The 12,405-nt window shown below is 39.6% G+C and overlaps 1 long non-coding RNA gene across 2 annotated transcripts in view; it reads left to right on the forward strand.

Annotated features, from left to right (window-relative positions):
* The window catches only part of LOC139032175 (uncharacterized), a 159,819-nt gene that overhangs the window by 90,807 nt on the left and 56,607 nt on the right, over window positions 1–12,405 (forward strand). For both annotated transcript variants that reach the window (XR_011484690.1, XR_011484689.1), the window contains exon 3: window positions 5,897–5,969. This is a non-coding gene — a long non-coding RNA (uncharacterized lncRNA). The remainder of the gene's footprint in view (window positions 1–5,896; window positions 5,970–12,405) is intronic.

Genomic DNA, 12,405 nt, shown 5'->3' on the forward strand with positions numbered 1-12,405 from the left:
TATGAACCAAGATCCTGTACAAGGGTATTATTATAGCATTGTTTCTAATAGGAAAAAGATCACAACAAAAATGCCTATCAATGAATATTGGTTAAATTGACATGGTCCATGTGGTGGTTTTCTATGCAGCTCCATAGGATAAGGAAAGATCTGTAAGAAATGAAAATAGCAAGTTGCAGAATATGATACCATATATGTAAATATATCCACAAAAATCTACATCATTACCTATGCATGTATAAATACATGTCTAGGTTGATTCCTGTTCAGACAGGTGAGAAATGAGTTAAAGGGACTGCAGAAATTTCAAGGGACTTCCCCAAAGGCCCAGCAGGTAAAGAATCTGCCTGCAATGCAGGAGACGCAAGGGATGCAGGCTGAATCCCTGGGCTGGGAAGACCCCCTGGAGAAGGGCATGGCAACCTACTCCAGTATTCTTCCTGGGAAAATCCCATGACAGAGGAGCCTGGCTGGCTACAATCCATGGAGTTGCAAAGAGTCAGACGTGACTGAAATGACTGAGCATATACAGAAAGCTCAAGCTGAGTGCTGAAGGAGGGATCATAGAGAAAGATTAGGAAGACCTCTTCCCATTACGCCTTTTCTGAACACTGAAGCAGGTTATCATGATTTAGGATATGACTTGAAAGATGATGTTCCTGTGCTTCTCAAAATGCTCATGGCTGTGTATATTGCAGAAGAAACGTAATAGTTTAGAGGGGCTTGAGATCTGCGAAGAGAAGCTACAGAGACTCACTTTCACAATCTCATTTGTTGCGATGCTCTCTTTGATGGCACTGTTCCTTCCTCTCTACGCTTTCTCATTTGTGCCTGAACTGTGGGTCTCAGGGATACATACTCTCTCCACACACACACACACACACACACACACACACACAAGGACACACATACTCATACACACGTTTCTTCAGCAACCAAACGTAGCCCTGAAGAATTAGATCATGCTAAGAGCTTCTTACTACTTATCGAAGGATATGAGTTTTGAATGCTTATAATATTCTCTAGGAGTGAAAGAGAGGAAGAGACCTGGGAATTTTGAAGTACTAGAGAATGAAATGACAAAAAATTGTAATAAGAGTTGTAATGGACTTAGCTCTTGGACTTTTATTTTTTGATGTTTTAGAGAAAGAGAAATGAATAAAATGTAGAAACGATTGTTTGGGTGGATTTCTTTAACTGACACGACTGAAGTGACTGAGCATGCATACATGCATGCATTGGAGAAGGAAATGGCAGCCCACTCCAGTGTTCTTGCCTGGAGAATCCCAGGGACGGCGGAGCCTGGTGGGCTGCCGTCTATGGGGTCGCACAGAGTCGGACACGACTGAAGCGATGCAGCAGCAGCAGCAGCAGCCCCAACGCTCAGTGTTGTGGCTAATTTATATTAGATGCTCAAAATTCACAATGAATAGATAATTTTGGATAATAACATGTAATAATTAAATTAGTTTTATTTGAAACCACAAGGAAAAACTAACTGACTTTTATAAAGTCAGTTTAATTAAAAATGTGTCAACTAGCAAGTGAGTAAATGCAACAACCTTCAGCAGAATTTTTGGAGTTCTGTTTTATATTAGAGATGGGAGCTAGTTTGGTACACCTATTTCTTAGGTTTAGGTTATATTGTTGCTGAATTCAGTGTCAAATCTTTCCTTAAGCTATGGACAGAGAGTAAAGATATGCTTTATATTCCTGTTTTGATGATAATACAGAATACAGAGCTTATTATGTGTATTAGAACTGGGTTTATAGCATGCTGTTCTTAAAGAGAAATTACTCACTTTAGACATAGAATGGGTAAAAATGGTATTACTTATGAGTCTTGAAAAACTGTGTGTGTGTTCAGTTACTAAGTCATGTCTGACTCTTTGCAACCCCATGGGCTGCGTCATGCCAGGCTCCCCTGTCCTTCACTTTATCCAGGAGTTGCAATCAAATTAGGTAAAAAATATATTCTCAGGAAATTTTATTCAACAAACATTTATTACATATTTAACATGTCTTGTGTACCATGCTGGGCACTCTGAATACAGTTGTGAGCAAAACTTGAGGTTATAGTCTGTTGATGGAGAAAAACTCTGGTGCATCGCCCACAGAAATCTAAAATTACACTGAGATGGGTATTTGAAAGAGTATATAAGCAGGGTTATGAGAACATGGAGTTGGAAAAACTTGAGGGTATCAGTGAAGTCTTCCCTAAGGAAAGGATAATTAGGTTGAGAACGGGATGAGAGGCAGTAATACATGAAGGGAGCAGGGATGAAGATTCTAGCCAACAGAAATGCCAGTGCACAAGCCGTCATAACAAGGGTTGCCATACACAACAATGAAATATCTGTATAAATAAATATTAAAGCAAATGAAAAAAGTTAAATGGGGGCTATAATTAAAAAGAAATTGAAAGTGGCCCCATCAATTGTCCTTCATAATAAATCAAAAAGACATTTAATTTCAAAGATTTGCCTTCTTGGCTGAGTCTGTATCTGCAAAGTAACTTAGAAATCCCATCTGTCCAGCCAACTGGAATAAAAGTAGGTGACAGAAAACTCAGAGAAACCTTAAGAATGCAAAGTATGTAATGGATTTTGCCTATCTTTATTCTTGTGGAAAGGAGGTGAAGTGAAAGTCACTCAGTTGTGTCCTACTCTTTGCGACCTCATGGACTACACAGTCCATGGAATTCTCCAGGCCAGAATGCTGGAGTGGGTAGCTGTTCCCTTCTCCAGGGGATTTTCCCAACCCGGAGATCGAATCCAGGTCTTCCACATTGCAGGTGGATTATTCACCACCTGAACCACCAGGGAAGCCCTGTGGAAAGGAGGAGACAGGTGATATTACTCCAGCTTCATTGCAAGGACATTGAAAAAGACACATTGACCTCATCAGCTCCCAAAACTCCATGTGTTTTCTTGCCTCCTACCAATTATTTTGCCCAAGTAATCAGAAAGTTTGTGTGTGTGTGTGTGTGTTCCCTGAAGATATAATTCCTCAAAAGTATAGATAATTATATTTCCCCACATATAGGGACCATTAAAAGTTTTAGTAAAGTCTTGTTGAATTAGAATGGAATTTGTTGTCATAACTCCTTTATACAATCCTGAAGAAAATGTGCTAATTAATTGAGTACAATTGGCTGTATGGGTTCTGAATCCTTGGATTCAATCAACTGTGGATCAAACTATTTGAAAAAAATTCCAGAAATTTTCAAAAAGCAAAACTTGAACTTGCTGCATGACAGCAACGTTTTTGGAGAAGGAAACAGCAACCCTCCCCAGTATTCTTGCTTGGTAAATCCCATGGACAGAGGAGCCTGGTGGGCTACAATCAATGAGGTCACAAAAGAGTCTGACATGACTTAGCCACTAAACAACACAGCAACAATTTACATAGCATCTCTCCATTGAATTAGGTTTTATCAGTAATCTAGAGGTGATTTAAAATATCCGGGAGGATGCACATAGGTTATATGCAAATTGTTGCTGTTCAGTCATTAAGCTGTGTCCGACTCTTTGTGACCCTATGGACTGCAGCACGCCAGGCTGTGGTATATGCAAATAACACACCATTTTATAGGAGACTGAAGCATCTACAGACTTTGATATCTTTGGAGAAGGAGGGGTTCCTGAATCATTCTCCCTTGGAGACTGAAAGATGACTGTATGTAGTAAACAATAATTGTGAACATTTTAATTTCTCCATATGAAATGTCTTTTTCATTTGTGATAATTATTTTTTGGTGTAACAAAGTACTGTATTATGTTTAGAAGTTTGCCTCAATTTCCTTCGTTATGCCTCTTTAGGAAATATAAGAATTAGCTTGGATGTGTGAAGAATTACTATTTGTGTGTGTGTGTGTGTGGGTAAAGAGCACAATGTTAGTGATAGTTATTTCTGAGTGATAAAAGTATGAATGAGTTTCCTTTTGCTAATGTATATTTTCTATTTTTCTTCTGTGGTTGCAGTTTGTTTATGTAATACGTAAATGATAAAATAATTCAAAAAGCCAACAATAAGGATTTGATATGGGTACAATACAAAGAGTTCACATAAAAGCCCACTTGTGAAACTTTCAATTAAGATTCAGGAATTTTTCCCCTTTATGCTTATATAGCTAAGTTCATGTCTATGTTATGACTATATGAAAAGTTGCCAATGACAGGCCCTTGGAATAAGGGGGCTTCACCTAATTCCATGCCCCAACAGCTACTTATCTGAATTTTAGTTGACATATTCACAAGGCAATCCATATCCAATATTTGCTTATTATAGCTCTTCTATCATCTACAATTTATTTTCTTGCTTGAGCTTTGTCTAGCAATTACAATCCACATTTGGTGGGTGAGAACTGTATGGAAATCATATCTTCTTATTGGCTTTTCCTACTTAACAAATTGAATAAAAAGTAGAGTTCATGTTTCTGAGTCTCTCAAGCCTTCATAAGTAGCATGCATTAAATCATACACTTCTCCAATCACAATTTTCCCCAACAGGAATAAGACTGCATCTGCGATTTATTTAGGTAATGATTGTGTAGTTCATATAGTCCAACCTCAAAGCTAAAGCAAGCAGTGAATTGTTGAATTATTTCTCCATGAGAATATTAACTAGGGAAGTCTGGTTTACTTCCAAGGAAGGAAGGAAGAAAGAAAGGAAGGAATAGAGGAAAGAAGGAAGTTACCATTGACAGTTATTTTAGTTTTAGTGAGGCTTAAATGCAAAATGAGAGAAATTGATAAGGTACACTCCATTATCTCTTTTTACTGAAAAGTTCTATGAATTTTGCTTGTGAATAGCATTATTATAGTGGCCATCTGTTGATGGTTATTGTGTATTATCTTCATCAAAACTTGCAACAATTTTGAGGTAGAGATATATCCTACTATCCATTTTACAGACCAACAGACTCAGCAAGGTAAAGTAATGTACTAGTTACACACAATAAAAGTGTCAAAAACAGAAATAGAACCTTGGTTTTGATCATTAAAAGCCTAAGCTCTTAACTATTGCTTCCTACTGACCGAGAGAAGAAAAATTACATGTGAAAAACAGTGTGGATTATACATCAGCCATCCACTTATGTTAGAATTAAATCCTGTCAATCCATTTGAATGCTATGTTTCAGAAGAGAGACTCAAAGAGGGAAAATAACTACCCGAGGGCTAGAGACGCCAATGTTTGAGAAACCTTGGGAGTATTGGAAAACGCAAAGTGGAACAGAGTATACAGCAGTGGTAGGATCATATTCCTGGCATATTTTTTAATGCTTTAATGAATGGGAGTGTGCATTTTATTTTTATTTCTTTATTTATCAAGTCACCATAAGTCATGTGGGATCTGAGTTCCCCAACCAGGGATCAAATCCGTGCTCTCTGCATTGGGAGTGCAGAGTCTTAACCACTAGACCACTAAGAAAGTCATTCTCCTGGCATTTATTATCCAGAGAAAACATTTATGTGATCTTTCAATAATGGAATCATGACCTATGGAACTTGTGAGATGAACTCCTAACATTGTTCAACAAAGTGGATTTGATCTAATTCCCACCTGCCTCCCTTCACTGCTTTTATCTTTGCATGTAACACTGTAGTCATGCTGACCATTCCATTTTGTTGTATGTAGGGGTGCATTTTGTTGTATGTAGGCTGTTGTTGCTGTATCTTTGCATGCAATACTTTCCCACACACCTTTTCATGCCAGTCTCCTGGGATCACTGAGATTTCAGCCTTTAGTGTTATCTCTTTAGAAAGACATTCCTCAGTCATGTTATCATAAGGAGTCCCTATTTCAGTCATTATCTAGGCCAGTATTTGGTTTGATTTTCCTCATAGCCTTTGTAAATTTCACATTTCATAATTTATCTTCTAATATATTTTAGGAAGTGTGCTGCTCCATGAGATCAGGGACTCATCTGTCTGGTTCTACAGCAAACCTCAAGCTCTCAACTCATAGTAAGTTCAAAACAAGTATTTATTTATTGAATGAATAAATGAATAAATAAGTGAGTGGTATGGGTTTTGGCATTGGTTAATTATAATTAAATGACCCAGGCAGTTTGGAGCTCTAATTTTTGAGAGCTTGGAAGAACTTGGATAGCTAGATTAGAAAGGCAATGAATAGAGAATTGACTATCAGAACCCATTCTGAGATGATAAAGACTGGCATTATTTAGTGGAAGGAAGGGAAAACAGTGACTAAAAAACAATTTTAATTATGTAAAATGTAACAAGAGAACATTCATCAGTGCTTCTTAATATGAAACTAAGTAGGATGAGTGAAGAGACTTTCTGATAAAAATAATCCACCAACTGGGGATTAAGAGATACTCTAAAAGTGTTCTGAAATGTTGTAAACTGTTTCCTTTTAAGAGCAGATAGGTATTTAAGTGCAAGCTTTTTAAGGGACTAGGAGTGGATAATAAAGATGATTTTTTTTTCTTTTTGATATTTACACTCCTTTCATCACTAAGTTTTTAACCAGTGTTATTTATTTAACTCTCAGTCCATCCCATCCTTGTGTAAATAGGAGCGGGTGTTTTTTTTTCTTCTACTGGTCTTAGAGTTACCTTGCTAGAGGTCATGCCACATCCAGGGCAAGCCGGGATCAGTGCTTAGGAATCCTGCCTTCAGAGGGAGATGGTGAGCCATGTGGAAAAGGAGTCAGCATGATTCTTTGCATGGTTAGCATGCTGCTTCCCTTGGGGGCGGGGTGTAAGGTTTCTTAAGGAAGGACATTTATAGTGATTAAAATTGCCCAGAGCTTGCTTCATTGTGTAATTCTGATACTGTAGTATGTGATTTTGGCAAGAGGGGAGTATGAAAGGGACAGAAAATCCCAGACGGTGACACAGAAGGGCACATGGTGTGGCCACTACCTCCAGTTAAGGCACTGCGGCAGCAGAAACACAGGAGCCGGTTGGTCAGACTCGGGGTCGGAGGTGCCGCCTGGTCATCTCCGGAGAAGGACAGCCGAGAGCACACATGCCCAAGGACAGCGACCGTCTGTTAGCTCCCTGTCATTCTACAATACTTACCATCATTCCGAGAACAAACTGGCAAAACAAGCATTTGCTGTTTTTCTGGGAAATAAAGTACAAAGTAACTCCCAGGGCAAAAATGTTAAGCAGAAATATTAATTACGTGCCTACCTTAAAAACCAGTAATTTTACTGCTATAAACATGCCTTACCACAATGTCTACATGTGAGCATAAACCTTCTTAGCAACATTATTCTAGCACAAAGCTGAAAACAATTCAGAAATCCATCAACAGCAGAGAGGACAGGTAAAGCAGTATGTTCATATAATGATACATTACACAGCAGTAAGAAGGAACAAACTACAGGTATATATAGTAATGCGATCAGTCTCATGTAGTGTTGAGTTACAGAATGCTGATTAAAAAAAAACAGTGTATATAATATGATTCTATTTATATAAAATTCAAGACCAAATGAAATGAACTGATTGCATAAGAAGATATGGTGATGGTTAACTCGGAGAGGAGGGTGGGGTAGCGGTGGTGAGTGGAGGGATTGGTAGCTGCATGAATATATTCACTTTGTGATTATTCATCAAGCTGTACACTTATTTTGGCACTCTCCCAAATATATAACTTAATAAAAAGCTCAGTAATGAAAAGAAGTAATACTGCCCTTCAAGGTAAAATGAGTGAGGGTAGGCTGACTCAATGGACATGAAATTGAGCGAATTCCAAGAGCTGGTGAAGGACAGGGAAGCCTGGTGTGTTGCAGTCCATGGGGTTACAAAGAGTCGACCACGACTTAGCAACTGAACCACAGATGAAGTTGAAGGGACTGAGGGCTGCTGTTTTCAAGTGTGTTTTAGGGGCTTCAGGGGGCATGAGTGTGGACATCTCCATTTGGAGGATGGGCAGCAACTGCAGGGACAGGAATAGCCGTGGCTGACAGTGCATTTTCTACTTCTCCCAGGCAAGGTTTTCTAATTCAGGCCAGGAGAGTATCTGTGACTCCAGGAGGCCACACTGTGGCACGTTAAACATTCTCTAGGGACTGGCAGCCTTAGCCTGTGCATTTGGAGGCGTTCTAGAAGAGAGGATAGCGCAAAGAGCATGCTGGGCCCATCCCAGAATGGCACCAGGATCTAAAAGATGCCAGACACCTGTTCCCCATCATCATAAACCTCAATGTGAGATTTCTAGCTTTGAAGTTGCCCCATACATTCTTGTATATCACACAACTGTGGGCTTTTCTGACATGGAGGAAGTTAGGACCGTGAAAGCTGGGAAGAAAGCAAAATGGAACAGCAGTGGCCTCTTTCTCAGCTTGTAATGAACTATTTGCAGTCAAGACCAAGCACGCTTATTGATTCTCATCAAGTGAGATTCTTTGCAGAGTGAAAGCATCGCCTGCCCCGAGATGAGCCCCATGGGACTGTTCCTGCCGCACTCTTTCAAACAAACAGATTAAACTCCTCATAAGATGCTTCTTCTGACACATCCGCACTGTATATATGAAAATCCCCTCGGTGTCCTTTTGGCAGTTAAGATGCTTGTAGCTTCCGTGCACCGCAGCCTGTGTACCAGCTGGCAAGGTGATTTTTTTTCTTCTTCCCAGGAATGTGTAAAGGAAGAATTAGATTGCTGTTTGTTGAAATAGACTGTATATCTCACAAGGTCCATTTCAATAATCTTCTGGAGGGGAGAATGAATTTTGGATTGGAAAGGGCATTACAACGTGGCTAAACAAATAGCACAGGGCCCCTCGGCACCCAGCCAGCAAGCAGAGCTACAATGTGACTTCCAGCCTTTACATTTCACAGTCTCTTTCTTCAGCAAACAGAATCTGAAAGGTCTTACACAGAGGCAGAATTTTAAGTCTGAACACTCGGGAAACTTGGTCTTCGAACTCCAAAGCTGTCGTCCAATCCCCTGAGAAGTGTCAGAAACTTTCCAACTAAACTTTTTATGTCTTCAGTAACTGTTAAATCCAATACGCCTTAGTTTCCCCTCAGATTCAGTCTTTGAGCTACATATATATTTCTGTATATTTCTCCACCTTTAAGACTGGACTCCACCATCAGAGGCATATGAAGACCCTCGATAGGGCTGTGCATTGATACTGCAAGCCTAGAAATCCAAGATATCCTGGTAGACAGAGAAAGACCTTTGTTTGGGGCTTGGAGGAGTGGTAAATCTGAGGGCTGAAGTTTGGTGTGTGGTTTGGTCCCATTTCTTTGCTGTTGTTCAGTCACAAAGTTGTGTCCGACTCTTTGTGACCTCATGGACTGCCGCATGCCAGGCTTCCCTGTCCTTCACTATCTCCCTGAGTTTGCTCAAACTCGTGACCACTGAGTCAGTGATGCCATCCAACCATCTCATCCTCTGTCTCCTCCTTCTCCTCCTGCCCTCAATCTTTCCCAGCATCAGGGTCTTTTCCAGAGTTGGCTCTTCGCATCAGGTGGTCAAAGTACTGGATCTTCAGCTTCAGCATCAGTCCTTCCAGTGAATATTCAGGGTTGATTTCCTTTAGGATTCACTGGTTTAATCTCCTTTCTGTCCCATTTCTTTCCTCAGTTTATATTTCTTTAGGTGTGAAGGAAAGGGAGTACCTAAAGCAGGCCTTGTGTGTGAGTGGAATTATTTTTATAGTTTGCCTTCTCATAATGAACCTATTTTTCGTAGAACATTGAAGAAAAATGGATGAACTCCCACCTTATCTCCTGCTAACCTCCTCCTCACACACTGGGCTCTTGTCATTTGGCTCTTCAGCTTATTCATTACGTTTCTGTACCTCAGGACCTTTGGAAATGCTATTCTTTCCCCCTGCACTGACCTTTCCACCTTTCTTCCAGTGACTATATATATTTTCCTGTCCTTCAACTATTAGCTTAGATGTCATCTCCTCAGAGAAACCTTATCTCTCATACTATCCAAAGTAGGTTTTATTTCCCCTATTCCTTAGTGCAACACTTCATTTGATGGGCTCATGGCATTTATAAGAATTTGAGTTATTTATTTACTTGATTATTGTGCAGTTTTACCTATTATAATGTAAATTCTGTGATGCAGCATTCATGGCTATCTTGTTTGCTGTTGTAGTTCTCTAACGTGGAATAGTATCTGGTATATAGTATTATGCTCAATAAATATTTGTTGAGTAAATAAATGAATAGACTTATTTTGGGTGATACGTTTTTCTTTGTACTGTGCAAGATTTTTTTCTGAGGCTACTGTCTGAAACATTTTTCTCTCTTAGAGACTTCTATTTTTCAAACTATTAATTAGTTAATTAATATTTGGCCGTGCTGGGTCTCTGTTGCTGTGCGGGCTTTCTCTGGCTGTGTTGAGCAGGGCTCCTCTCTTGTGGTGAATGGGTTTCTCATTGCACTGGCCTCTCTTGCTATAGACCAGAGGCTCTAGGGTAGACTTCAGTCATTATGGCACATAGGTTTAGTTACCTTGCGGCATGTGGATCTTCCCAGACCAGGGATTGAACCTGTGTTTCCTGCACTGGCAGGCATATTCTTAATCACTGGGCCACTAGGGAAGTCCTATAATCCTTTAAATAGAAAAAGTAAATGATAGTTGTTCAGTCATGTTCAACTGTTAGAGACCCCATGGACTGTAGCCCCCCCAGGCTCCTCCATCCATGGGATTTTCCAGGCAAGAATACTGGAGTGGGTTGCCATTTTCTTCTCCAGGGGATCTTCCTGACCCAGAGATTGAACCTGGGTCTCCTGCATTGCAGGCAGACTCTTTACTGTCTGAGCCACCAGGGAAACCAAGAGAAACATATATTACAGTTTTGGAGACAGGAAGAAAGAGAGTTGGTCTTATTTATCTTTCCAACCTTGTATTAGTCATCTGTTGCCACATCACAAACTACCCCAACATGTGTAGCAGCCTAAAGCAACAATAAACATTCACCTCACTTAGTTTCCATGAATTAGGAACTCACAACCAGCTTAAATGAGTATTTCTGGCTCAGAGACTCTCATGAAGTTTTAACTAAGATGTCACCTGGGGCTGCAGTCATCTGCAAAGGCGCTGGTGGTCCACGCCTATGGCCAGCTAGTAGGGATGTTGACAGGAGCTCTCAATTCCCTGCCGTGTGGGTTTTCTGTGTGGCTGGAAGAATGTTTTCACAAAATGACTGCTGGCTTTCCACAGAGCAAGTGATTCAAGACAGCAAGCTGAAGCTGCAAAGTCTTTCATAGCTTAGCCTCAGGTGTCACACACTTTTATTCTCAATATAGTTATTTGTGTCCGTCCTATTTGATGCGGGAGGGGACTACATGAGGTGTGAAATCCAGGAGGCAAGAATCACTGGAGGCCATTTTGGAGGCCAGCTTCCTCAAATCCCAGTGTGGCTGTGTTTTTGGATTTCTGGGGTTTTTCATCTTGTTTCTGTCCCTCTCCCTCGGTCAGCTAATAGCAACATCAACTCTCGCATAAGGAGATATCTCAGGACCCAGAGACAATGTAATAGACATCTGCATGCAAGAAAAAAACATTGTGCCTTCTAAAATCAATTTCTGCATGCACAGAGCTCTCTTTGGGCCCACCACTGTGCATGCACAAAGGAAAAACACACAGGAAATTCTCCAGTAAGATAATTTTTTTTTTGAATGAAAAAAATGAAAAAAATAAAAGGATCTGTTTTTTCCCCTCATGAACCTGAGGTCTGGTTTTGTGCTGTGACTTAAACAATTTCCAGCCTTAAGAAATACACATCAATTAAAAAAAAAACATGCTGTTAACTTTTAACTTTCATAGTCTGGATAGATGCCTATCAGACTTGAAACCCATTCAACACAAACCAGACAATTCTTTCACTTTCACAAATGGGCAGTTTTATCCCTTTCTTCTTCTCTCTCTCTCTTTTTTTAAAGTATTTGCATTTGTTGAAATTTATTCTGTCCATTAAGTTTAATGCCTAATACACAGAATAAGTATTTTAATCCTTTACCTACTTGCCTTAGTTGTAATCCATTACCAGAACTATTCTATAAATGTTGTCCCTGTGGACCTAACTACTGTTGTTAAATTTATATCTTACTTATCTGTAAAATGCTTTTGGAATTTAAAAAATATCCACACTCCAATAATACCTACACAAGTAATTTTTCCTTAAGAGGTTCAAAACTCATAAGACCCTTCTTTAACAATGGAGTATCAAGTGACATTTTATATCATAAAAATACCATTTATTGTGATTCTCAGTTACATGATTTGGTGGCTAGACTTTGCTAAAGATAAATTTAGAGCACTACCAGAAAATTAAAACCAAGAACTCTGATCCAGTGCTTGTGGAAGTATACATTTATGGTATAACTACTTTGTGGATCAATTTAACAATATCTAGTGGAGTTGAAATTGTGTATTTTCTATGGACCAGTAATTCCAG

Source organism: Odocoileus virginianus, chromosome 30 (assembly GCF_023699985.2).
Source record: "Odocoileus virginianus isolate 20LAN1187 ecotype Illinois chromosome 30, Ovbor_1.2, whole genome shotgun sequence".
Taxonomy (NCBI): Eukaryota; Metazoa; Chordata; class Mammalia; order Artiodactyla; family Cervidae; genus Odocoileus; species Odocoileus virginianus.